Below are 24,494 nucleotides of genomic sequence, written 5' to 3' on the forward strand. Positions count from 1 at the left end.
ACAGACACTTATCCCAGGCTAATGAAATAAGAGAAACAAAACAGAACACAAAGCACAAGGGATGGCAAATTAAAACAGGAAATGACTAACATTAATACCTAGACTATGACATATGAGCTTGACACAAAGACAGAAAGTTAAGGAAACACAGAAAAGGCAGAACCAGACAGATACACAAGGTAAGCAAGAAAATGCAGCAATAAATAAACCTGTCCTGCAAATATATTGTTACAGTGTAGCAATAACAAAAGAAAAGTACACAGTATGAATCAGTGATGTTGATTTCAACCACTTGCAACAGTGCTCAAATTCAGTTTAGTACAAACAGTAGTTTCTGGTGGGTTGATTATTTCTATTTGCAATTATGTAATATGTATTTGATTTTAGGCCAAAAAATGTCTCAGATTAAAAGACTACTCTACTTATAGTTACAACATTTGTTATATTAGTTTCCACAGAATACAAATGCATAAGATACTCAGACCTTCTCATGGTAATTCAGTGTAAGCTGTGTAAATGTAAAACATGATTAGTGAATAAAAACAAGAGATACGTGTCATCTAAGTGTTATTTTCACACGCACAGAGATGTGAAATGTCAGTAGATCAAAGTTGACACTACACATTGCAAGAAGTAGAACTTCTCATTTCAACCATCAGAACAGAGTTGTCTGGATAGTCCATCGTTTGTGGGGCAGCAGAGACTTCAGCTTTTTCAGTTTTCTTTTTCTTCCAAGCAAAGTAGATGAAAATCCCAATTAATAAGAGAATTCCCATCACTGCTCTCAAACCACATAAAAGTAAGGAGTTATCTGTTCAGAGACACAAATATCACATTAAATTAGAGCTTTGACCAGGTTCACTTATGTATAACTGAGTTACCATTGGAGTAAGTGATACTACTAGAGGATTGATTCCTTACCTAGAGGAGTGTCAGAGACTTTTATAGGGCCCATTGTTGGTTTAATACACAGGGTATTTTTGGTTGCAAGCACCCACTTTGTAATGTGTGTCCCATCAGATAAAGTGCAGTTAATGAATATGAATCCTGAGGAATTCATTTGCTGTTTCAATAATTTATAACAAATGTAAAACTCATAACTCTTAAGATATTTTTGCATCATGTTCTTACTCACCACAAGTGCATATCCTTTGTTCTTTGGAGACACTATTGACATGATTTCTCACTGAGCAGACCAGATGTCCTGAGACGTGCTGTTTCAGAATAATGTTGTTACTCTTATTATTTCCAGAAAGGAGCTCAGCATCTGTCAGTGTGCGTCCATCCAGACTCCAGCTGTACTGAGGACTGTCCCCTCCCTCAGAGGAGCAGGACACCCTCATCTCTCCCTGGGACAGACACTCAGAGACCAGCAGGACAGAGGACACAGGAGCTGAGAGAAACACACACAGATGAGTTTTGATATTATATGTCAGAACTGTTCATTCTTAATAGTATATAAGGAAGAGAATTGTAGCCACAAAATACAGTTAAATTTAGAATTTTCAATTAAATATTCAAATTCAATCTAACTTGGTTAGGGCATCTGACAAGGATGCCCCCTGGGCGCCTCCTGGGTGAGGTGTTCCAGGCATGTCCCACCGGGAGGAGGCCCCGGGGCAGACCCAGGACACGCTGGAGAGATTATATCTCTCGGCTGGCCTGGGAACGCCTTGGTATTCCCCCGGATAAGCTGGAGGAGGTGGCTGGGGAGAGGGAGGTCTGGGCCTCTTTGCTTAGGCTGCTGCCCCCGCGACCCGGCCTCGGATAAAGCGGATGAAGATGGATGGATGGAATCTAATCTAATCTAATCTAATCTAATCTAATCTAATTTTATTAATAGCAACAAATCACAACAACAGTTGCCTCAAGCTGTTTATGTTGTAAAGTAAAGGACCATCTATACCACACAGAATATGAGATATATTATATATAAGATGATATGTTATGTAGATTACCCAAAATAATGTTGCATTTACAGGGCTTAACACATTTATTAGGCTACCATCTAATGCAACGTTTATACCACACCTGCCTTAAATAAACATTATTGATGATTAGCAAATATATTTTTTATGTTTCTATGATTTTTCATGCACCAATATTTATTAGCCCTTTAATCCAAATTATATTTTAAACACTATAAAGTATTTATCTATAAAGTTTAAAATGTTTGATGTTTTTATACATTTGTTAAGCACTATATATAATAATTGTAGTCATTTCTTGAAATGGAAAAAATTACCTTGAAAGATCAACTTGAAAGTCCACTCATCTGATTATCTTCCATCTGAATCAAATGTTTGAAGGGTATATTTACCATGCTCATTCCTGTTTGGGCTACTGATCCTAAATGTTCCATTACTAGGAAAAAATAGAAATTTGTTCTCTGTGGTATCATGAAAACTCTTATTGTGTTTCACATCCAATATTTTTAATGAATCCTTTAACAAGTGGTGTCTGGGTATTTCTGAGGTGCTGTCCATCAGCTGGATGTCCACAGTTCCTCCCAAAGCTCCATAACACTGAGCTCCATCCTGTCTGCCATCACAGTAAGTTTCCACACCTGCAAATTCAAAAAATATTTTTGTAAAAAAAACAACAACAATAAAAAAAGATATTAAGCAGCACTGAAGCAATTAAAAAATAATTCTGAATATTTCACTCACAGTGGGTTAATTGGTTATAACGTGTAAAAACAAGGTATTATACCTGGCATTGTGTCTTATATGTCACAGGTAATAGAGGCACCAGTACACGGTCACTGCAAACATGGTCACTACAAACTTTGCAACAAACTTGCAACGTTACAGTAGTAAAGTCCAAAATTTAGAGATATCTTAACGACTAAATATACCATATTTTCAGATCATAAGGCACACTGGATTATAAGGTGCACTGTCCCCGAACGGGTCTGTTTTCATACATAAGGCAGATAAGCGTCAGATAAGTCAATTTTGCTCAACTCATTCTTCTTGCTTCTTCCATTTCTGTACCATTGATTCATGAATGTTGAATCTTCTTTCAGCTGCTCTATTCCTGTGTTGTTGCAGTATATTAATGACTAACCTTTATTGTGGATGGGTTATCTCAGTTGTTCTCCTGACTGAAGTTTGGTCTGTTTATAGCATCCTGCCATGCGATTGCATTTGTCCGAATACCATCGGGAACCCTTACATTAACTTTTATTGAGTGGAAAAAAGTTAGCATTCATCCTCTAGCTTCACTGTGTTTATGTTGTGCTAACATAGCTGTGTCACTAGCGATCATGTAGCAAATCATTATATACCAACCAGCCCAACTTTAGTAACCCTACAAAAGTCACTGCTATTTAGTTTTCTGTCTTCATCTATGTTGGAAGTGATAGCAGTCCCTAGTTTTATACTTGAAAGGTTTCACATCATTACTCTATGTAATAATACCAGTGACAGGCCTACATCTGTAATTAGAATCATATGAGACAAACACAATATGAGTTTTTAATAGTGTCAAATTGAAGGCTTCAACTTGATAGCTATGTTCATGTTTCGTCTTTTTACTACTGCTATTTGCAATTCATTTTATTTTTTATAAAATTTTTGTCCCTGGTTTTATACTTTGAATTTTGATTTATTGTATTATTTCATTATTTGATCAATTCATGGAGTCCTTTAAAGCTTTGCATTATTTCACAAATGTTTGTAAAAGTGGGCTGCATGGTGCTTGATTTAATATGCCTGCGGCAATGTAACTGAAAACACCTGAATTCAAATATTAAGAGATGCCTTTGTCTATATACACCATTTATATAGTGTACATTACCAGTGTTGGTCAAGTTACTTGAAAAAAGTAATCAGTAGCTAATTACTGATTACTTCCCCCCCAAAAGTAATCCCATTACTTTACTGATTACTTATTTTCAAAAGTAATTAATTACTTAGTTACTTTTTAAAAACACAATTTACAACCTGAATAGGTGATAAAGCGATAGATCTTTCAGCCCAATTCTACTTTTTCTACATAATCCATCATACAAAATGTAACCAAATGGAAAAGTCTCTTTTTAAAACTTGTTTTGTTAGTTTTAATCTTTTAACTTTATGCATCTAGCAAAAATTTAATTATATGCAACATTCTCTGACTGGAAGTTACTGCCCATCTCTGTACATTACAAACGTCACTGCTGTTTAGTTTCTCTCTTCATTTATGTCGGAAGTGATAGCAGAGCTGTACGTCTTAATTTGTTTACGAAATCTTTCAGTCAGAACATGGTATATCCTGTTTAGGTGGAAACTAGCGAGCTAACTCCCTGCTAACTTCTAACTCCATTAAATTTAATAAATTCTGTTTTCATGGATGCCTCGATTTTTAACTTAATTGTTACACCTGGTAAAGCAGCAATGCTGATCATTATATTAAAGATGAAAGCATTTAGAAGGTTTTTAACTCCCAGTGATGGCCCAGTGTTCATTTATCTTTAGGACCTGAACAGACTCCGTGAGGCTCCTGACTATGTTATCCATAATGCTCCGACAGCAGTGCGGCTTCGTAGCTTACCAAAGTCGTACTAAAAATCTTTTTGACAGATTTTTGAGAACGGTTTATCACATAAAATTGGTTCGAGGTCAGTAAGCACAACCAGAATTCATACATAAGGCGCACCGGATTATAAAGCGCACTGCTGATTTTTGAGAAAATGTAAGCATTCTAAATGTGCCTTATAGTGCAGAAAATAGAGTACTACTAAAGCAATTTGGTAAGTAAACAGTGTGTATGTCACCTATGACAACTACAATTACGAAATCATGGCAATAAAATTTTGAATAAACCAAGCTACTTTTTGTACCTTACGAAATTTTAATTTAAAGTTTTAACATTTAGTTGGAAAAGTAAACATCCTTAGATGTGGGAAAAAGAAAATAGGTAAAAAGATTCCATTATGAGGTAATTCCATTTCAACCACAAAAACTACAAGAAGAAGAAGTTGAAGAAGAAGTTGGTTTTGTGCAGCAAGGATGAACAAAAACTGCCTAAATTCTAAAAATGAATGCACAAAGTAAAGAATTTCTCCATTTATCTGCAGCTATATTTTTTCCAGTTAAAAACTTTAAAAAATATATCACTCAACACTACTGCATCATACCGCTACTGTAACTGATGAACACATTAGTCATGTTGGAAATCTGTATTTGCCAACATGACTATAACTCAGCACTGCTTGTTTTTACCTTAAGTGCATACTGTAAATAAGCTGAACTTATAAACAAATAAAAGACAAGAGATCCTTTGGCTGTTTTCAAGTAGTCAAATGTACTAACACATGCCATGGCTTCAAAACACACTGTTGATATATAAGATTTTTACATTATAAAAGTGTTGCATCTCAAAAGCTGAAAAACTCACCCTGAGCAACTCCCAGTAGAACAATCATCAATCCAAGCACAGCTTCCATCTTTTCTCACTGTTCAATGCGTGCTGGTACAGTTTTCAGCTGTCCGAGTGATTCCTTACATGTGATAAGTGTAAATAGTAATCATCCACAAACATCAGTGGAGATTGTAGCAAAGAGAGCTTTCATTTAATATCCAGGCAACTTTAAATCCAAGGAAAACTTATAATGAATTTTATTTTTGTATAAATTTATCATAAGTGTAGCTCAACCTTTAAGCTGCAGAACACTAAAGATAATATTATCATCGATTCAGTGACAACACTTATTACCCCAGCTGCTGCATATTTCAAACAATTAAATACAGCTCACCACAGATATGATGCAATAATAGCATCATCAGTAATATAAAATAATAATATGATATCAGCATCACCTACACAAACACAGCTTCTGTGTTTCTTCTCCATTCAGCCTATTCAGCAGGCAGCTTTCAGACAAACTCTTCTACTTTACCAAGATGTAAAAAGGCACAACCTACACTGACCATGTTTCCTGTTGGTGGAAGAACGTGTGAACACTGACCAGGCAGGATGTGACTACAATAGAGCTGCAAAGAGAGACAAAAGAAAGAAGCTGCCTACCAATTTAATGAAAAACAGTCAATTATTTTTACCTGTCAAACCTTGAAACACTTTCACAGGCATTAATGATTGTTGTGTTTTTCAGTGGTTTTGAAATGTACCAAATTTCTGTGTGTCGAGGTCTCATGTTAGGTTTCGCCATAAAAGGAGACATCAGTGTCATTGCACAGCAACTGTTACCATCACTGCACACAGAAAGAAGTGAAACACAAAAAAAGTGTCACAGAGCCTCTCAATAACTCTTCTTGGTTATATTGTGCTCCTGCTCTATGTTTATGTCTATGTTTAAAATGTAGACTGATGAGCACAGGGTACACAATGCCTTTTGATGTTTTATTTTTTGCTTTTAATTTTTAATAAAAATAGTTTAGGCAATGTGGGTGCGTTCAAACTATTACATCTGTATATGATACAGTATTTTGAGGAAAATAGATGCTGAAAGAAGAAATCCAAAGCAGAATATGTGTGTGGAGATTGAAATATAATCTCTGATATTATATATTAGTTGCCTGGGCAGATCAGGAAAACCACAGCTTTTTCATCTTCTTTTGTTTGCTCCCTCTAGAGGTCACCACGGTAGATTATCAACTTCTGCAGGCTTTCTGTTTTCCTCCTGCCTGGCAGCTCGATATTCAGCACCCTCGATTACACCTCTCCAGTATTTAAAAACCTCACCACATGTCTAAACCCTCTCAGACTTGCTTCTCTAACTTTGTCTCCAAAATCCTCAACCTGAGCTGTTCCCTCTGATATACTTATTTTGAGTCTTGTACATTCGGGTTACTACCATTGAAGATCTTAACATCCAGATCCAAACCATAAATCATAGCATGTCTCACTCTTCTTGCTATTCTTCTGTCACCCCTGACTCACTCAACAAAAACATAGTTAAGCCAAACTGGGTTTGAAATGTAACATTTGATTTTAAAACCTGAACACTGAATTCATAATGGAATCAGCTCAATTTTTAGATAATGGCGCCCTCCAGTGATTAAGAATTATACAGCTTCAAAGCATTTTTGCACTGATGTTTACAGGAATATCATAAAAACAATGCTTTCCCATATTCTGTCATCAATCTGAAATTTGGAAATTACACTTATTAAGTTTTGCCAGATTATTTGTTCTGAATTATTGCAGTGACATATTTGTAGGTGGCATCCTCACAGGGGCCAGGTAGGTTTGAAGTGTGTGTAACAGCTTAACTAAATTGATATTACAGTTTTTATTGATTGCATTTGCACAATTCTCACAGCAGAAATGTTATTCTCACCACTCTTAATACAGTTCTGAAATCAGTAACACATTAATCATTCTCATCATTTTCACACACTGCTGTTGTTTCTGCACATACTTCACCTCTAAGATATTTGTTACTGTTCTGTTACAGGTTGCTGTTAACACGGCCCCTGACACAAGTGATATGTGTTTGACATATTACCATATTTGACATGATGCAACATTCACCATTTATCCAGATTTGTGACTGGCACCAGCCACCCCAACCCTAACCTGCCTGTGGGATTCGTGTGTGAACTTCCCCATCGAGCAAACAGAAATTAAACAAAGGCAGGTCACAGAGTAAGTCTGGTCATGTCCGCAGTTCTTATCACTTACTTTTTCCTTTCCGTCACATCATCTTAAGTAACAAACACAATGCATCGCATTATTAGGATAAGCTAATTAGGTAAGTTCAATTAAACTAATATTTAGATGTTCTTTAGTGTTGTTGTCAGATCTCTGTGTTTTACTCACAGACTTATATAAATTTTGCATATAATTTATTTACTTCAACTGATACAAACAGATCCAGAAAAAATATGTTTGTTTTAAATAAATATTTAAATTCTTTTTGTTTTTGTTTTGCTTCCTTCCGGAGTAACTGTGGACCTTGAACTGATGGGCAGCAGCTCAGAAATATTTAGATACCAGATGTTAAAGGATCAATTCAAAGTATTCACTAGGAGAAACAAAACAGTTTTTCTTAATATGATAAAAACTGAGCTCTCTTTATTCCCAATAATACAAGGCAGCTTTATTGTGCTGTACAAACTTGGGTGTCAAAACAGGGAAACAGAACATATAAACTGGGATGGACGGAGTAATCTAACTAATCAAGAAATGGGAGAGAAGGGAAACACAGCTGGTACTAATTACACAGACCAGACGGGGAACAGAGGCTGAACATAGAGCAGAACAGTCAAAATAAAACAGGAAGTACATGACAGACACAGAGACCCACACTAGATACTGAACAGAGAGAACACTGAGTACAGGGACAGGAGTGACATGAGACACTACTGACTGGGGAACAAGACAAACAGGAGGACAGAACTAAACATAGACTAAACATGGGGGCACCAGAACAAAACTTAAAAAACTAGAATTACCAGAGCAAAGAAAGACTAGAGTGCTTAAACAGAAACCAAAACACTAGTAATCATAAACCATGAAGTCACAGATTAATAATAATAATAATAAAATAAATCCAAACTCTGGGTTACTGACCCAGGACTGGACAGTCATGGTTTGGCCTCCCCAAAACTTGCAACTCACCATTATTTAAGCAGTGTAGGATCATCTTGAAAGAACAGCAGAAATCACAGCCAACTTTCAAAGAAGAGCGTCGAATGTCCTTGAAGAACCCTGGATAACTATTCCTGAAAGCTACTTAAAGAAATTACAAGAAGATTTACTTAACAGAGTTCATACTGTGTTGAAGAATAATGGTGGTCATATCTGATATTAAGCTGCTAGAATTTCACTAAAAAGAGCCAGAGAGAACGAGGGAGAGATTCAATAAAGATTTTCAGTCCAGAGTATATTATTTGATATATTCTACAAATGAACAAATATTACAGTGTAGCTGTACGTAAGGAAAATATATGAAAGCCTGTATTTTCACATAACATCTTTGGTAGAGAAAGAAGCGTTATCTACTTTGTTGCGATCGTGGTTCAAGAGTTGGGAGTTCGTCTTGTAACCGGAAGGTTGCCGGTTCGATCCGCGGCTCAGACAGTCTTGGTCGTATGTCCTTGGGCAAGACACTTCACCTGTTGCCTACTGGTGGTGGTCAGAGGGTCTGGTGGCGCCAGTGTCTGGCAGCCTCTCCTCTGTCGGTGCGCCCCAAGGCGGCTGTGGCTGCATTGTAGCTTGCCATCACCAGTGTGTGAATGGGTGGATGACTGAACGTGTAAAGCGCTTTGGGGTCCTTAGGGACCAAGTAAAGCGCTATACAAATACAGGCCATTTTACTTTGTGACATTTTTATAAAGTTCTCTTTAAGAACACTATTTACACATTAATTCCTAAAATCTATATGCCCTAGATCAGGTTAACAGTTTAATTTTTATATGTAAATATGCCACAGATGTTTTCTGATGACAAGCAGAAAAAAGGAGAGACTACACCACTCTAACCATGCTGACAGTTTCTTTGTATCTAGTTTTTCATCTTCAGCTTCAACATGACTGTAGAAGCAGAGTTAAGCTGCATAAATCTTATTCTGAGTTTTTGTATTTTGATGATATTTGAATTGAGACTGAGCTTGTAATACAGTGTCAAAGATCTTCTTACCTAAAGGGTTCTGTGGTAAACTGGCTCTGAGCTAATTGAAAATACAATTAAGTTGACAAGATGCAGATCACGTAACTTCCCTAAATGACAGAATATAATCAATATTGTTATTGTGATCTCTATGATAAAAAATCAACACAGTCTGAGATTCAAATATATGATGCTGGCAGGTTTTATTGTGTAATGTTTCTTGAGATGACACACATTATGAAGTAATGTTACATAAATTTGAACTAAACTGTTGTAAACATACCACAGCAGATTTGATGATTCATACATGAACATGCTTTTCAGCATACTTTATTGACACTTTTACTCTCTCACGGTTGCTGTCACAAACACATGGCTGCAGCTCTACAGCTGCCAGCCACACACATCACCACCAACAGCAATGACAACAGTTATAACACAGACTTTAAGCTGGTGAAGGGTGATTGCGGATGCTGTTCAGGTGCTCCCTCTCCTGCAGTGACACCACTTACCACAACCCACCACAACCGTACTTAAATAAGTTAGGAAATTATTTTTGTTTCGACTGTAAAATTTATTATGCAGATATCAAAGAAAAAATACAACTACAAAACTTTAATATAACGTGTTCTCTTCTTCTGTAACTGAAAAGTCAGCTGTGGGCATTCAGATCTTTTATCAATGACCAAAACTTTTTCTGCACTGAATTTTTTACAAAGTGTAATGATTTTAAATGTAATTATTTAAAAATAGTGTGGAAAACAGTCACAGTAGTAGTGTAACAGTAAATGCAGAGGTTCCCTAACAACAGAACCATTTTGCACAATACAGTGAAAATAAGATAAATTAATAAATCAATAAGCATGATCCTTGATGGTTTATATTTGTACGATGGGAAATCACATTAACTGAAAGACCTCTAGGCATCTTGGCATCACCTCCTCCGTCCATGGACTTTGGGTGATGCAGTCTATATAAAAGTAGTGACCGCTTAAATTATCGTGCATATTTTGGATGTTAGCATAAACAAAACCATCTCCTGTTGTTTCAGTCTGGCAAGTTCATTTTGAAAACTTGATTAACTCCAGCTCTGCTATTTTCTCCCTTTGCTTCACCTGCCACAACACCAACATTAGCATAGACTTCTTGGCCATCTCCATTCTCTGCAGAGCAGCAAATAGAGTCAGTGAATGATTAAAGAATTTTTCATGTTCTATGAAACTGTTTGCTAATAGTCAAAAAATGTCACTGTATGGAAAAAGTTCGTTTTACCACAAAGATGCAAAATGATTTGCATTTTACATAGATAAATAAATAAATAAAACATGACTTTTAACATTCTTTTGGGAGCTTTAAGCTTTACAAAGCTGGGCAAAATTGCTTTCAAACACTTTGTGTTAAAGGTAGTTGGTTAACAATACTTGCATATTTAACTGACACATAACAGATATCAATAAACTCTTAGCAAGAATAAAAAAGAAAATTTTTTAAAAGTGCTCAATTATTCTGTTTATCTTCTTAAAAAATGCAAAAAAGAGCGACCTGAGTAATGGGAGAAAGAAAAAAAAGATGTTTGTTACCGTTTTGTTTTAAGCGTTTGTCGTTTTTCTTTTTCTCTGAGCAGATGATAACTGCACCCACAGCCATGAAAATTACCAGAGCTGAGAGTCCACCACCAATCAATGACAAATTGCATGTTTCAAAGATAAAAGACAACAAAAGATGAAAAAACTGATTTCATTGGATCTACTTAGTTTTCACTTACTAATCCATCATGATTCATCTCTGATGGCAGTTTCTTTTTCCTTACCCACAGAACTCTTTGCTGGTTCAGTACACACAGTGTTATTAGTTTTATGCACACACTCTGATATCTGTGTCCTGATGACTGAAGTGCAGTTAATGAAAATAAAGCCTATGAGCAAAGAAACCCACGTAATTTGCTAAAGATATACAAAGTGAGCATATCAATTGCTGAGTGATTATCAGATATTATTTACAAAGACCTCACTCACCAGAGGTAGATATCCTCTCTTCTTTGAAGACATCACTGACGTTATTACTGACTGAGCAGACCAGATGTCCTGAGACGTGCTGTTTCAGAGTGATGATGTTTGTCTCATTATTTCCAGAAAGGAGCTCAGCATCTGTCAGTGTGCGTCCATCCAGAGTCCAGCTGTACTGAGGACTGTCCCCTCCCTCAGAGGAGCAGGACGCCCTCATCTCTCCCTGGGACAGACACTCAGAGACCAGCAGGACAGAGGACACAGGAGCTGAGAGAAACACACAGATCAATTCTGATACCGTGACAGGATTTTGGTCTCCAATGAATAACTGGGAAAGCAAAAAAATATATCTGAAAATTGTCCACGGGAACTTGTGGATTTTAGTTTGTAGTCCCTGCCAGAAGGACTGTGGTTACATTTTCTGACGATTGTCAGTTTAAGTCCATTAATGTAAAGCTTTTATTTGTGAACAGATACGTATTATACAGGTCTGTGACTGAAACATAGTTTGGGGTAAGTTAGCAGCTCTAGTTTCCTTGTGCAGATATTCATCAAGATGAAAATTTACAAAACCTAGCTGGAAAATTGCAATTTTCCAAACGACAAAACAAATGTCTGAATTGTATTTAGCTGCTGTAGCGTTTAGACTCTGCAGCTGTGCATGTTGCCTTACCACACCATCATCAAATGTTTTAAGTAGCCTGTACTTTTCTACAAGAAAAAAAGTAAAAATGTCTGGTATGAAATAGAACAGTTGTTTAATGAGGTAATTTGTCATAGTTGTATTTACTTATATGTGTTTACTGCATATTCAATGATCTCAGAATGGCACATTAATGTTTAAAGAAAAGCAGGCCAAGCAAGCTGGAAAAATTTGTCTTTTGTTGTTGTTGTTCTTTTTGTTCCAAACTTATTTTATGGACTGTACTAGATTCCGTGGCTGCAAAACATCTCATTGTTATAAGATTAGGTATTAAGCAAGTTTTGTAGCTCACCATGAGAAACTCCGAACAACATCAACAACAGTCCAGCTACAGCTTCCATGTCTGCTCAGTGTTCAGCCTTTGTTGATACAGTCTGCAGCTTTCAACGTTTTTTACTCAGAAACAGGCGTGTGTGTGCTGGTCTGAACAGGCTCCAGTGTGCCCTGTTAGCGATTAGCCTCAGAGAAGAATTCTTAAAAATTTTGGTGTCAGGTTTCATTGATGTTGTACTTAACAACTTCTTTTCTTTTGTTTGTTTGTTTCTTTTTTTGGCCCCACAAACACAAATAAATATAGACAATTAGGGGGAAAAGATTTCGGAATTATTTATAAAGGTTTCATTTTCGCTTCATATCATTGGTTGCACTGGATTACTTTTTGATAATCAACACATTTTTAAATAGTCTGACTTTATGTCTTCACTGAGGCGACACGGTTATGCAACTTATTTATAACTGACTGCATTCATGTTATATTTTCGCTTTCTGTTCATGATGTTGAAAATACTTGTTTAAAACCAAAAGTATTTTATGTTCAATATCAGAAGTACTGTACTGTATATTAGTGTGAAATGTGGGGCACATCTTAGGGGCTCATGTAAGGCAGCCCACACTTAGGCCATGTCCACACTAATACGTTGTCATTTGAAAACACATCTTTTCTTTCTCCATTTTGGCGTTTCAGACAAAAGCACCATTTTCAAATTTATCGGGGCTAGTGTGGACGTAGCCTTAGAGCAGGGGTCACTAACAGGCGGACCGGTGTCCGAGTCCGGACCCAGACGCCATCCTATGTGGACCCGGACCTATAGTTAACAAAATATTAAATTATATTTAATTTTGATGGGGCGATTCAATTTTAAGCGGTAACATTACATTGTATTAGACCAGGGAACATACAAACCAAGCGAGTGCGAGTTAAGCCACCCACGTGACACTACTTAGCCAATCAAATCTGTGCATTCAAGGCGATCGCAACGCTGAATGCAGACACAGACAGACAGAGGAAAGAGACGGTGAGAGGCGAATGACAAGCGAGGCGATAAACGATACAGGGAGACAAGACGTGAGGTGGAGTCACAAGAGGTAAAACAACTATGGCGCTTTCAAAAAAGAGAAAATAGAACTTTCAAGACTGAATGGACCGACGCATATATGTTCATTCCTCCAGCCGCAAGCAGCAAACCAGTGTGTCTCATATGTTCAGAAACCGTGGCACTGATTAAAAGTGGCAATGTCAAACGCCACTATGAGGCAAAGCACAAAGCCTTTGAACAATCATACCCACCCAAGTCTGAACTCAGGTCCCAGAAAATTAGCAGTCTCAGAGCCCAATATGATCAATCCACAAGGATCTTAACCAGTTCTTTCACCGCCCAACAACGTGCTCCTGACACGGAGGACGTGTCCCGGACCTCTGCTTGAGAAGATTTTCTCCAACTGGACCTCCTCAAATTTTAGTTTAATACCCCTGCCTTAGAGTGTGGAAATACTACTATATGTACAATTGGCCCCACTGTGGAACCCTCTCTGCTTAGTATGGGCAGCCCACACTACGTGCTGCCCAACTGGGGCCCATATTTCTTCATAATTCAGGAAAAAAATGGAGGACCCGGCCCATGACTGCGAAGGCCGGGTCCTCTGGTGGACGCAGCTTCAGAATTTGGACACCCCCGGCCTGTTTCCGGCCGGACAATAATAACAGTGACATTTAACTTATTTTATTTGATAAATAAACACTGTAAGATTCAAGTTTTTTGTGTATATGTATACCACTCCCACCCCCCAACCCCCAACAGCCCTTTTGAATGTCTCCCTAATTCTGAGGTCTCAAAGTTGGTAAGTATGTGCTAGGCTTGGCCCACATCAGTCTAAAATTGTATGTAACCATGAATAACCTGTCCACCAGGAGAGACTGGACAGTATAGATGTAAAACAAATATGCCAGAAGTTTATCTCAGCTAACGAAAGGAGAAGGCATGTGTTTGGCTGCTTCACATAGTGGACATTGAGTTGTTGTGTGGGGCACCAGTAGTCCATGTCTGTTGCTGTAACAGTAGTTCATGTTTAGAATAAAAAATCCCAGCTCACAGATTTGATAGAGGCAGTAGTTTACCTAAAATGTTGCATAATTTTTCTGAGAGATCTTTTACTTTGTGGTAATCTTATATGAGTAGTTTTGTATAAGAGATGTTGGTGTACTATAATATGAAGTAATGTTGTTAAGTCCTTAAAGTCATATTCTTTTATTGTCATGATTGTATTTGAAACTATTTTTATTTTTGAATACCTGATTTATATGGAATATGGCCGAGGTAAACTAAAGTCTAAAATACTTAGTCATTTGTTTAATAGTAATTTAACATTATATAATTCACATATAAAACTATGAATTGTGATTTTAAATGGTTTAAAAGCATGTAGAATAGCATATGTAGGCAAGTATATTTCTCCTCTTTGTATTAAGAAGCAAAGACAAAAAAAAAAAAAAGAAACATGGCAGGGTTCGGTGGCTGAATCATCTGTCCCCACCCCCCACCAATGCCAAAACCAAATCTTCGACCTTGCGCTGATATATAACATGTAAATATATATTAATGATATGCCACATGTAAAAAGCTGAAAAAACTGCATGAATGAGGAAAGGAGAATGATAAAGAGCGCAGTGGACACTGATTAGCCCAAAGAAGGTGAGTAAGAAGATGATTGGACTAGAGTAAAGATGACGGTATTGAGACTGACAGCGTGGGAAAGTGGCAGTGAGGTAGAGAACAGAGAAGCAGGCAAATGAGTGACTACAGATCTTCCCTAGTGAACTCACACATAACGTTCATTACAATCTATTTAGTGATTGTCTTTAATATCACGGTTGCTACAGGTTTCAAATAATTAAACCCAGTTCACCACAAAGGACAACTAATAGTATCACCTACACAAACACAGTTTCTGTGTTTCTTCACTATTCAGCCTCTTGTGACTGAGCAGGCAGCTTTTAAGTAAACCTTGTACTTTACTAAGACACAAATAGGCAAAACCTCTGACCATGTTTCCTGTTTTAGTGATCAGCTTCTAAATAAGAATGTGTGAACTCAGACCAGGCAGGATGTGACTACAATACAACTGCAGAGACTGAGAAGACAGACTGCAGTCATTAATTTAGTAATACTAAAACTCTAAAACTCCTAAACCAATTTTGTAATTTTATTCAAGATTCAATTCAGGATTTTTCACGTACATAGTTATACAAGTATAACACGAAGTGAAATGTGACCTGATACGCTCCTCGACTGTGCAAAATATATAGAGAAAAACATTATATACAGTAAGTAAATAGATATATACAAAGATGACATTATGTGCAATATTGTCCAACTTATTATGCTTTTTCATCGACACTTGATATTTACAGCTAAATTAAATTAACAAGTTAAAGGGGGTTTTTAAGCACTTTGAAGTACACAAAAATTACCAAAAAAGTGTGTAATTAAGCCACAATTGTTTTTAATTTAAGAAATATAAATAACAGATTCCGTCAAACCTTGAAACACCTTCACAGACATTATTTCTTGTTGTTTTGCTCAGTTTTGAAGTGTTGTCTGAAGTTCTGTTCGTTGATGTTATATGTCAGGTAAAACCGTCATTGTGCACAGAAGGAAACACAGTGAAGCAATAGTAAGTGCTACTACACAAACCACAAGCACACATGCAGGTTTTAAAATGAAAAGCCTCATTTTTATTCTTTTATTTATTTTTGTTATATTCTACTGTGTCACTACATTTAAATCTGGACTGATGAACACAGACTGCAGCACATATTTTAATGAATTCATTTTTTAATAAAAGCAGTTTGTACAATGTTTATAACCTGTGTTCATGATTACATTTATATACAATGCAGTATATGGAGAAAATGAGATATTAAAATAAGAGGACAGAAACAGAAGATGAGGTTTACCCTTTTATTATAAACTGTCTGGACAGGTCAGGAATACCTCTTCTTCTTCCATCTGATACTTTTAGGGGCCATCCCAGCAGTCCGTCTTCCTATCCCTAGTATCCTCTCCTATCATATCAGCTCTCTGCATGTCCAACATGACAACCATGTTGTCTCCAAACTACTCAACCTGAGCTGTGCCTCTAATATACTAATTTCTACTCTTGTCCATCCTGGTTACTCCCAATGAAAATGAACTAAAAATATAGATCTATAGATGACACTCAAAGGTAAACAGAAGGTAGAATGTGAACAGAAGATTAATGAGCTTGAACACCAAACTCACCATTAACCACAATGAACCTAAAGCCCCATTGAACAAAATTAATTTGAAAAATGAGTAAAACCCCAAAACATCATAAAACTCACAACCCTGGGTAAATCACATGGGTGACTTGGGATTACTCTGTCTCCACCTCTATCTCCCCTCTTTGACAACTTGCTTTCCTTGCTGTTGTGTGAGACTGACATCAGTAAACATTATTACCTGGTCATCTTCTTCCTCGGCAGAGAAGCAAGAAGAATAAAGTAACATAAGTGAGTCATTAAAATAATCGTTTGAGGTCTAAACAGAAGTTTACCATCATTTCTTCAGCAGACTGAAAATTGTGAAATGGTTTCACTGATTCTGACCAAAATGCACACAAAACATGACTTTTAATTTTGCTCAGTTCTGGCTTTTTTGATGTATCAACAAACTTTTGGCAAAGAATAAAAATTGTTTATTTAAAAAACAGCAAACAGAAAAATTGTTATATGTAATTATTAAAAGAACAAAGTTTTTTTTACCTTCCTGTTTTGTAGGTTTGTTTTTTTGTTTCTTTCTCCGAGAACAGATGACTGCTACACCCACAACTAAGAAAATTATCAGTGCTAAGAGAACACCACCCATCAGTGTTAAAATTCCTGCTCCTAAAATAAATGAAATTTAAAAAAAAAAACAAGTCAACATGTGTTTTTATGGCAAAACACAAGGAGAAAATAAAGACAATTACATCAATAAATTCATTGCATTAAAGTTTTAATTTATTAATGTGCCATCAGTGATTATTATTGTCCAACTGATTAATATGCAATCAATGAAAATGAAGCTTATAGCCCATAAATAAATGATTTATGAAAGGTGTACAAATTGACCATTTTGGTCGCTAACTTCCCAAGGGCAAGTCAGAGCAGAGACATATTCACACTACAGTAGCAGTACAAATATCTAAAAAAGACCAGTTTCTGTCTTTTCTCAAGCTCTCGAGACTACTACCATGAGCTGGATGACTGGGAACCTACACTGACTGAATTGCTGATTCAGTATTAGATATTATTTACAAAGACCTCACTCACCACAGGTAGATATCCTCTCTTCTTTGGAGACATTACTGACGTTGTTCTTGACTGAGCAGACCAGATGTCCTGAGACGTGCTGTTTCAAAGTGATGATGTTACTCTCATTATTTCCAGAAAGGAGCTCAGCATCTGTCAGTGTGCGTCCATTTAGAGTCCAGCTGTACTGAGGACTGTCCCCTCCCTCAGAGGAGCAGGACACCCTCATCTCTCCCTGGGACAGACACTGAGAGACCAGCAGGACAGAGGACACAGGAGCTGAGAGAAACACACACAGATGAGTTTAGATTTTAAATCAGAATCTCTGTCATTTTCTATAGTCTCTAAAAAGAAACAAGGAAAGAACAAAATACATGTATTTGATATTTTGTGATATATTATTTAGTTTGCCAACAGAACAGAAAAAATACCTTGAATAAACAACTGTAAAATACGCTCGTCTGATCTTCTTCCATCTGAATCAAAGGCTTGAAGAGTATAATTATCACTGTCACTCCTGCTCAAGTTATTGATCCTAAATGTCCCATTACTGAGGAAAAGATACCTATGTTCTGTGGTTTTAAAACTGATCATATTCTTTTTCACATTAAATATGTTTAATGAATCCTTCAACAATTGGTATTCAAGTATTTCCGAGATGCTTCCCAGATGGATGTCCACAGTTCCTCCCAAAGCTCCATAGCACTTAGTTTCATCCTGGCTGCCATCACAGTAAGTTCCCATACCTGCCAATGCAAAGTAAACGGAAGCAAAATTGACACAATTTTGAGTGTTTAGTACCTACAAGAACTACAGTTTTTCTTTTCATTTAGCATTTGCACATGTTTAACAAAAACAGAAATTGTGGTTTTCTGTTTACTGTTTGCTAAAGTGTACACTATGCAATCAAGCATTTACGAGAGGACCCAAGTGCAGAGGCTTGGCGATAGTAACAATAACAAACAAGAAATCATGAACAATTAACTTTAACTTTACAATAGCTTAAAAAATATACAATAAAGAATAAGTTACAATAACTTGCCTTCAACTTTTCCATTGTCCTTAACATCCAGCGTGAAATGAATGTTTTTCTCTTGGACTCCATTTGAATTAAAGACCTCAATGCTGTATTGACCTGAATCATTCCTCCTCAGGTTTGTGATCTTGAGTGTCCCGTTCTTGATTATAAATGTTAGTCTGTTGTTAAATTCCTTGTCTGTTGTTATTTTTTCTTTCTTTATATTGAACACAGTTATGTTCCCCTTGGGAAGCACCTTCAAACACTTCATTTCACGGCCACTAGCATCAGTCATCACTTGGATGTACACAGTTCCTTTAAGAATAGGAGAGCATGGGCATGTGTTCGTCCTGAGGTCACATGTAGTCTCATCAATTGGAACGAGAGCTGGAAAAACACATTTAATAGAACATGAGCTGAAATTATTCAGACAACAAATGGAAATGATTGGCTTCATTACTGGCAAATTTTCTACTATAATACTTCTTCTTCACTGCCTAAAGTACTCATTTAGTGCAGCTAACACTAATCAGTGACCACGTTTAAAATTTCAGTGTCCCTTTAAACTTTAAAGTTAAAGATTAAATAATGAATATGGATCCCAGCCCATGTGTGGTGAAAAGAACTGGGAATGCCCATAGATAGACAAATTCTAAATCAAGAAATATCCCATTTGTTGTCTTCAAGAATTTGGAAAAATTAAGCAACATGAAACATTTATATCTATCTGTGTTTTTTTTTTTTGTTTTGTTTGTTTTCATCTTCTACCCTTTGTTGCACAGGGGTTGTGTACTGTGTTTTTCAGTTTTACTCCAACAAGATGGCTATATTTCTGATTAACTTTATAATAACTTCAAAAATATACAATAAAGAATAAGTTATATAACTTGCCTTTAACATCCAGCGTGAAATGAATGTTTTTCTCTTGGACTCCATTTGAATTAAAGACCTCAATGCTGTATCGACCTGAATCATTCCTCTTCAGGTTTGTGATCTTGAGTGTCCCGTTCTTGATTATAAACTGTAGTCTGTTGTTAAATTCCTTGTCTGTTGTTATTTTTTCTTTCTTTATATTGAACACAGTTATGTTTCCCATGGGAAGCACCTTCAAACACTTCATTTCACGGCCACTAGCATCAGTCATCACTTGGATATACACAGTTCCTTTAAGAAGAGGAAAGCATGGGCATGTATTCGTCCTGAGGTCACATGTGGTCTCATCAACTGAAACGTGAGCTGGAAAAGATGCATTCACATGAACATGAGCTGAAATTATTCACACTACAAATACTAATACTTGGCTTCTTTATGAAGATGATCTTACCATGAATTCCCCCTGCCACAAGCACAATGATAAGAAACTGCTCCATGCGCTTCATTAAGCCACGTTGTGATTTTAATCTTTAAAAATTACTGTAGACAATGATGAACAAAGCTGGGTATAAATCAGTATAACGTATATACTGTTGTTTACTGTTTTAGACAGTATTTTTTCAGCATACCTTTACATACATATCTTACTTTTCTATCGCTGCTCTAATTGCATCGGCAAAACTAAGTCTCTAGACAACACTGTAGGGTGACACTTTCACAGCATATCAATGCAAGTATAAAAAAGTATATGTCACGTATTCTTGACATATCCTTTTGAGAAAGAACAGGCAACATGTGCGGTGACAAGTTAATTCACAAATAGTTCAGAACTTCCTGTGGGGAGAGCTGTACTGCTGTACTGCACACCCTGTAAAGAGCACTCTTTACAAGGTGTGCAGGAGGGATGCCTTTTTATGTTTGTATGTTTGGATGAGTTTTCTTTCTGAAAGGAAAGGAGATAAACAGTATAGAACAAATAAAATGTAAATAACCAAGGAAAAACCAGCTTGTTAAAATGCTGCAAATCATTGGCACAAAATGGAACTATGAAGTAATGTTTTCCAGAAAATATTAAAACATTGAATCCTCATATCTATCAAAGCAGGCTGAATTCAATATGAAAATGTAGATGCACGACTCACAAGTATTCAAACTTGCCTACAGTATTTGTGTAAAGAAGACAAATTTAGGTATTCTAAATGTATGCATCTGTAATATGCCTTGAATCTTTATTGTAAATGTAATTAAATTAAAAATTGCAGACATGTTAAAGCAAACATTACAATTTTGTAATTACTTTTAATTTTTAATTGAAAAATAGGTTGAATATTTTGTACTTTATTAAAAAAATAAAAACATTTAATTTCTTACTTACATCAGTAAACAGCTGGAGTGATGGTTAAACATTAACAGAAGAAGAATTACCATCAAGGAAATAAGGATAAACATGATTCACTTCCAAATTAATGAATGCCTACATCAGCACAGGCTGAGGCAGTAACCCACTTACGAGCGCTCAACTGGAACCAGGCACAACTCATCTGTGAGAAAGACACCCACGCATGGGTACTTCCTGCATCACAGAGCAGAGATAGAAGCTAGCACTCTGAGAGAGGTGCAGTGAAACTGTTCGAGTGGTACAGGGCTACTTTGAACTAACAGACCAGTCACACACACACACACATATATATATATATATATATATATATATATATATATATATATATATATATATATATATATATATATATATATATATATATATATCAGCATGTGCTGACCACTCAGTGCATTTTATCGACAACTTTAATATTTTTTGGGAACGCAGGCATCTGTTCAAAGCAAATGGATTTAATTTTAACAAGTCAGGGGTGAAACTGTTCACCTCCAACTTGTTTTATTCCATACGTCATCCATCCGTGCTTGGTGCCAAGGCTGAGATAAACGAGGAGTTATCTCATAAAGAGGAACAAACAGTACTCCAAGAACAGACAAAGCCCAGCAGAAACCTTGAGGAGGAGCTCCATTTGCCCCCACCCGGGAAGAGCCTCAGAAAGGAGAGACATCCATGGCATCTGAGGAAGAGCCTCAGAAAGGAGAGACATCTAAGGCAAGAAGAGGGGTCCCTATTTGCCTCCAACTCTCTCAACAACACCAACGACCAGGACAAGGGACCACGACCTTCCCCAGTCCCCCAAACCCCTGACAGGCCATCGCCCTCCTCCCCCTCCCTTTCTCCCTCCTCCCCACACCTGAAATTCACTGAGGAGATGATGGAGCGGGTCAATGCTGGGCTCAGATCTACCCCCCGTCCCAATCCCTTTTTGTCCCCCATAAACCCCCCACCAGAGCGTCCAAAGGTTCGCCATCGAGCCCCCATCGATTGCTCTGTTAAGCCCCCACCCTTAACAGAGCAATCGAAGTCACATTGCCCAGCCTCGCCCCCCTTAGTTCCTCTTCATGCCCTGTCTCCGCAGTCTGATATGTGATATGTGAAGGGTCCGGGCTGTGAGGATTATGGCAGTGATGACTTTTCCCAGGAGAAGCTGGGACCCTGTTTACTAGAAGGTTTTAAAATTTCTGTACTTTTAGGTGACAGGAGACATGTGGCCTGGTCAAAACACAGAGAGCTGCACTCTAAAAGATCTTTAAACATAGTAAACATACCTTGTGTGCCACAGACTGCTCCCAAACACGAGGGGACAAGTAATACCTCTAAAACACTTAAGTTGGCTTTATTAAACATTAGATCTCTAGCTGGGAAAACATTTTTAATTAATGATTTAATCACTGAGCACAGCCTTGATTTTATGTTTTTAACTGAAACTTGGTTGGACCAAAGTAACAGTGGAGCTGTTCTCATCGAGACGACCCCTCCTAACTACAGTTTTATCAGTGAGGTCAGGGCGAGCAGGAGAGGAGGAGGGGTTGCTGTCTTATTTAATGAATCATTTCAATGTAAGCAGCTATCTCCTGGAAGTTTTCAGTCTTTTGAATATGTGGCTTTACAGCTGAAGGCCCCATCCAAAGTTGTGTTTCTTAATGTTTACAGGCCTCCCAAATACTGCACAGACTTTTTTAATGACCTCAGTGAACTGCTGTCTGTGATCTGTGTTGATTTTGACTGTGTAATTATTGTTGGGGATTTTAACATCCATGTGGACAACCCTCAGGACAAAGGGACTAAAGACCTGAGTAACACTCTGGGCAACTTTGGGCTGACTCAGCATGTAACAGAGGCCACACATAATAGAGGACACACTCTTGACCTACTGATCTCCAAGGGCCTGAGCATTTCAAAGGTTACTGTGTCTGATGTGGGCCTGTCTGATCATTACTGTGTTTTCTTTGAAAGTAAAATCTCAGCCCACACAAATATATCAACAACAGTGATCACAAAACGGTGTATAACTGAACACAGTAGTGAGATCTTTAACCAGGTCTTCCCATTAACACCTGACCTGTCCAGAGGGTCAGTCAATGAGATCGTCAATAGCTTCAATGCTAAAATGTTAAATGTAATGGACACTATTGCTCCCATTAAGGTGAAGGTTATCTCTGGAAGGAAAAAGTCTCCATGGAGAAACTCCACACTGGTGAAAAATGAAAAAAGAGAGTGTAGGAAAGCTGAGCGCAGATGGAGAAAAACAAACCTCCAGGTTCATTATGACATTTATAAAGAGAAACTTCACAATTATAATTTACAACTGAGGAATGCAAGGAGGTCCTACTTCTCTGACATCATCACTAAAAACAGCCATAATGCTCGGGTCTTATTTTCTACAGTTGACAGGCTAACAAACCCTCCTGTGTCAGTGGCAGCTGAACTTCATTCGACCATGGCCTGCAATGACTTTGCCAAATTCTTCACTGAAAAAATCCAAAAAATTAGACAAGCAATTGGTACATCAACAGCAGATCCAGGATATGTACTGTGTCCACCAAAAAACTGTTTAAACACCATGAAACAGTTTCAACCTATTAACAGCAAAGACCTGGAGGACATCTTAGGTCAACTGAACTCCTCCTCCTGCTGTTTAGATGTCCTGCCAACAAGTTTTTTCAAAAAGGTCTCAAAGACTTTAGAGTCAGACCTGTTACAGATCGTCAACTTTTCTTTATTATCAGGTGTGTTTCCAGAATCACTAAAAACTGCTGTAATCAAACCTATACTGAAAAAGGACAATCTTGACAAGACACAAATGAACAACTACAGGCCGATCTCAAATCTCCCGTTTTTAAGTAAGATCATTGAAAAAGCAGTTTCCCAACAGCTCAGTTACTTCTTAAAACAGAATAATTGCTACGATGCCTTCCAGTCAGGTTTTAGACAGAACCACAGCACTGAAACCGCTCTGACCAAAGTGTTTAATGACATATGTCTGAATACAGACAGTGGAAAAATGTCAGTCCTAGTTTTACTGGATCTCAGTGCAGCATTTGATACAGTTGACCACAACATATTACTCAAACGACTGGAGAACTGGACAGGTCTTTCAGGAACTGTACTAAACTGGTTCAAAACATACGTAGAAAACAGGAAATACTTTGTATCAATAGGTAACTTCACATCTGAGCAGACAAGTATCACATGTGGAGTTCCCCAAGGTTCCATCTTGGGACCCCTTCTGTTTAACATCTACATGCTCCCACTGGCACAGATTATAAACAACAACAAAATAAACTATCACAGCTATGCAGATGACACACAAATATATATCACAATGTCACCAGGAGACCGAGGCC

The 24,494-nt window shown here is 37.2% G+C and overlaps 2 pseudogenes across 1 annotated transcript; both read right to left on the reverse strand.

The window, feature by feature from the left end:
- Positions 1 to 473: 473 nt before the first annotated feature.
- On the reverse strand, positions 474 to 5,872 carry LOC146677580 (uncharacterized; annotated as a pseudogene). Its single transcript, XR_014913857.1, has 6 exons — positions 5,809 to 5,872; positions 5,383 to 5,485; positions 2,246 to 2,566; positions 1,136 to 1,393; positions 900 to 1,047; positions 474 to 846 (listed from the first exon to the last, which is right to left on the reverse strand). The product of XR_014913857.1 is annotated as an uncharacterized LOC146677580 (transcript).
- A 4,480-nt stretch (positions 5,873 to 10,352) lies between these two features.
- Positions 10,353 to 20,245, reverse strand: LOC146677581 (T-cell surface antigen CD2-like; annotated as a pseudogene).
- Between the last annotated feature and the right edge of the window lie 4,249 nt (positions 20,246 to 24,494).

Source organism: Rhamphochromis longiceps, linkage group LG2, assembly GCF_057381845.1.
Source record: "Rhamphochromis longiceps isolate RC_006_pf linkage group LG2, R_longiceps_female_GT1.1, whole genome shotgun sequence".
Lineage (NCBI taxonomy): Eukaryota > Metazoa > Chordata > Actinopteri > Cichliformes > Cichlidae > Rhamphochromis > Rhamphochromis longiceps.